Below are 4,458 nucleotides of genomic sequence, written 5' to 3'. Positions count from 1 at the left end.
GTTGCAGTGAGCCGAGATCACGCCACTGCACTCCAGCCTGGGTGACAGAATGAGGCTCCATCTGAAAAAAAAAAAAAAAAAAAAAGAAAGAAAAAGAAAGAAAGAAATGACACTACCCTATAAAGCAATAGCTCTAGTTACTGTATGCCAAAGCAGAATCTCCTCATAATAGAAGGCTCTGAAGTTAACCAAGGACTCACAATTTTTATCTATTTAAATGTACATTTTTGAATTCACTTCTATGTGTTCTGGCATCTGGAATCTTAAGAAAGTCTTCTGTGCTCGCTTCGATAGCACATATACTAAAATTGGAACAATACTGGGAAGGTGAGTATGGTCCCTTTAAAAAAAGAAGAAAAATTCTTCTTGGTTAGGTTTAAGAAAGTTTCTTAAGCAAGTAAAGGGGATTTTTTTTTCTTTTTTACTAAAGCAGTCCCAAAGAAGTTCCATGTATTTTATAAAGTTCAGTATTGACCTTAAAACTTTTGTTACTGGAAATTAAGTCATAGACCCAAATATCTTCTTCAAAAAAACCAAGTGACTCCATTCCTAGCTTCTGACCATAGTCCACACTAGAGCACCCAATGCTATGACAAAGCTCCAAAAGATAAGGTTATCTAAATTTTGTCTCGGGATTTTGACCTAAAAATACAGACAGTGGAACGACTAGTGGTAGAGATTGAAACTAACAAGAAAGGTGGGGTGAGTAGCTTTACAGTCATGAGATGGCGTGATAAGTCAAAGTCATGAGGACTTAGAAACCATGAGGAAGTAAGATGAATCTATGAGATCATGCGGTAAGGGAGCAATAGGCCATTGAGTCCAGCCAGACCTTTGCTGGCCACATTTTTAGCCATGATAAGGACACAGGTGAATGGGACACTTCTTTTCAAAACTGACCCCACTAATAGGTGATGAATTATGTAGTTCATTTACTTACTGCATCATTTTTCTAATTCTTATTAAGATGGTACTGATGAGAAGAAATATGTGTACAACAAAAGAAAAATAAAATGACTGAAAAATGAAACAATATGCACTTTATGTGGGGCTAGGGAACAGACTCAATCAGAAGGGCTAAGTTACATTCTTGATGAACCCTGAAGTGAAGACCTTCAATTTCTTTTGACAGTGCTCCTGGAATTACATTGGTTCGTTCCTGTGATGGTTAATTTTATGTGTCAATTTGGCTTGATGACAGGGCCAAGATATTTAGTCAAACATTATTCTGGATGTTTCTATTGAGGGTGTTTTTTAGATGAGATTTTCATTTAAATCCCTAGATTTTGAGTTCATAATATGGGTCAGCCTCATCTAATCAGTTGAAGGCTTGCATATAATAATAGACTACTTCCCCAAGCAAAAGGAAATTCTGCAGAAGCTGGCCTGTGGACTCTAACTCCAGCTTGCCAGCCTACCCCATCAGGTTTTGGAATCGCTAAGCCTCCAAAATCACATGAGTCAATTTATTAAAATAAATCTTACATACTTACACACATGTACACACACATATCGTATTTGTTTTGTTCTCTGGAATATCCTAACACACACAAATTTTGGTACTGAGGATGAGGGGCAGAATCACATTCTTGATGAGCCCTGCAGTGAAGATCCTTAATTTCTTTTGACAATGTTCCTAGAATTACATAAATTCATTCATTTTCCCAAACTATATCCAATCCTCAATGACAATTGGCTGTAACAGCTTCCTGGTTTCTAATTATAGTTGTTTTCTTTATTTGCTCACATATACATTCAATAACTTCTTCTTACTAACCTCCATCATCTTACTCAAGTTAGATGTAACTTTGTTCCCCTACTATAACAATAACCCAACTAGAATACCAATCTTCACTGATTCCCACAACAATCTTTGTTCCAACTCCATGTGTGTATGTCTCTCTGTATCTGTGTGTGTGTCTGTGTGTGTGTGTGTAAGGGAGATCTATTCTTTCTCACCTGGGGAATTATGAGTTTCAATCAATTTGCCTTTTATAATATATTTTGTTTTTCTGTCACGTAAAATTCCTTGTATGCACATTTTACCATTCCAGCTGGCTCATCAACCAACCTAGGCAAAAACAAACCTTAGCTTAAAGGAGCTATAACACTGACAATCAGGTTACCTTTTGAGACTTAATCAAATTCAGAAAATAATACATGATCAGAAGGAATTATAAATTTAGTTGTTAAACTATTTTACTGTTAACAGCATATAACTTGGAAATCAATCAGAATAAACATACTCTGGAGTCAAAAGCTATCGGGTAAATTTGACTCAGAAAAATAAATGATATAATCAGCTTCCACACTTGTAAAGGGCTAGAGTTGTACCAGATAGCCTCTAAGAAATTCCTTCAAATCTAAAATAAGGCGATATTCTCTGCATTTAGAACAAGGTGAAAATCAATCAAGGCAAATACTGGCAATTAATCTATCTGCATTATTATAGTTGAAAAAAAATCCCTAGAGAACTGGCTTACAATACATATTATTATCCTAAAATAAAATATGCCAAGAATAAAATGTTTCATTGCTCTGAAGCTTGTTGTAAACAGATTTTATTCTACAGGGATTAAGATAATACTTGAGACTGATATCCATCTGTAGAAGACATGAACTAATGAGAATATATGCACAGTGTCCGGCTTACAATATTTTTCTAATAAAAATGCACATTGTCTTCAAGGGAAAACAGATATTGGGAATTTTACAATACAAAATAATGGGACCTGAAATGAGGTGAGTAGAGTAGAACAATTTCAGAGCAGACTAGGCAGTAGAAGCAAATAAAAATAAAATGAATCAATAATTGAATATTCATTAAGACCCACAATGTGCTCAGCATTTATGTCCATAGAAATCTAGGGCGAGTATAAAAATTGGCCTCTGCATTTCACGAGATTATATTCTATTAGAAAGATGATGATGATGATTATAATGATAGTGATGATAATAATGATAGATACCAGATTTGTGTTGAGTGCTTACTGCTCTGACAAACACCTTTTATACACCAAGTTATTATTACTCACAATGAGCCTACCAGTTAGGTACAGTCACAAAAATGAAAAAAAAAATCAATACATAAAAAATTAATTTACTTTAGGTTTATGCTAGATCAATGATAAAAACAATATTTCACAGTAGATGTAAGTAGAACCTATACACTTAGTCATAGTGGTACCGTATTGACTAACAAAATGATAAAATGATATAAATAAGTAAAATTTAAAATAAATAAATACTAATAAAACAAAAAACATTTTTCCATTATGCAATATATTTGGTAACATATTTACTGCTGAAGAAGGTTACAAAAGACGAATATTATTATGTGCCATTGTTAGATCGTTCTGTGAAGATTTCATGGGAAACATGAGCTATGAGCCAGCCTTGTATTAATGACTATGATTTAGACCATATGATTTAGACTATGGTTTCTTCCATCTGTGGAAGAAGCCAGAGTATTCCAGAGTGAGGGTGGTGGGACTAGGAACAAGGTTGTAGATAAATTGATATGATATGTATGGGGTAGAAAACCAGATAGCATGTTTCAAACAAGGTTGGGGACAGTTAATGTGAATTAGGCTAGATGAATACATTGCAGCTACACAATGGAGAGGTTTGAGAGTCAGAGAGAAGCCTGCATGGCAGGCACATTCTTAGATCAATTTAAGGAAGGGTACAGATGTGTTCTTAGAAGAGTAGTACCATGTTTCAAGTCATGCTAAGGTACACAAAAGAGTTGGCAGCAGAAGGACCCAAAGTTAGAGAAGGAGTTATCAATTAATTATAGCAACTGAGGCATAAGGTGATGAATGAAGGTCTTGAATAAGAATATGGTAAGGTAGATAATAATGATAATTTTAAATGAGTTTTTAAAATGTTTTATGCTGTAGAATATTTTTACAAAAAAGATTTCGAAATGGATGTAACATTTACTTTATCCCCATGGAATTCTGTCATAGCTGGTAGCTATAGACTAGTAGGAAAGAAAACTTTCAATAATTGGAACAGATTCCACTCCTTTTAAGACACCATAGTTTTCACTGTATCATAATATTCTCTACCATACCAAATTTTCTTAAAAAGTAAAGGCCCCTTGAGTATATTAGACATTTCTGGAAAAAGCTGGGATACTAATAGCTTCATAGAATTCAGTGCTCATTTTATTGAACAGAAATTATAATTTTTCAATTGCCATTGTATCAACCTGAAATAGTCCTAATGACTTTTATCACCAGAGAATAGTTTGGAAGAGGGTGAAAATGAGTTATGATTATGAATTCAGCTTTAACTGGTATTTTATCTTATGATACTTGCAATATTTTAGTTTGATAATTGTTATGTGCTTTACCCTTCTTCATCTGCCTTAGTTGAAAAGATTCTAAATTAAAAGGCAGAAAAAATAAGTATTATAGCATGAGAACTTGTGTTGAATTGTGAGAAAACAAA

The 4,458-nt window shown here is 33.9% G+C and overlaps 1 non-coding gene across 1 annotated transcript; it reads left to right on the top strand.

The window, feature by feature from the left end:
- The first annotated feature begins 278 nt into the window (after positions 1-278).
- On the top strand, positions 279-389 carry LOC116456400 (U6 spliceosomal RNA). Its single transcript, XR_004244634.1, has one exon. It is a non-coding gene; the product is annotated as a U6 spliceosomal RNA (small nuclear RNA).
- Positions 390-4,458: the final 4,069 nt, after the last annotated feature.

This window comes from Hylobates moloch, unplaced genomic scaffold, assembly GCF_009828535.3.
Source record: "Hylobates moloch isolate HMO894 unplaced genomic scaffold, HMol_V3 SCAFFOLD_16, whole genome shotgun sequence".
Classification (NCBI taxonomy): domain Eukaryota; kingdom Metazoa; phylum Chordata; class Mammalia; order Primates; family Hylobatidae; genus Hylobates; species Hylobates moloch.
The sequence above is the reverse complement of the archived record's forward strand: the minus strand, read 5'-3'. Positions and strand labels throughout refer to the sequence as shown.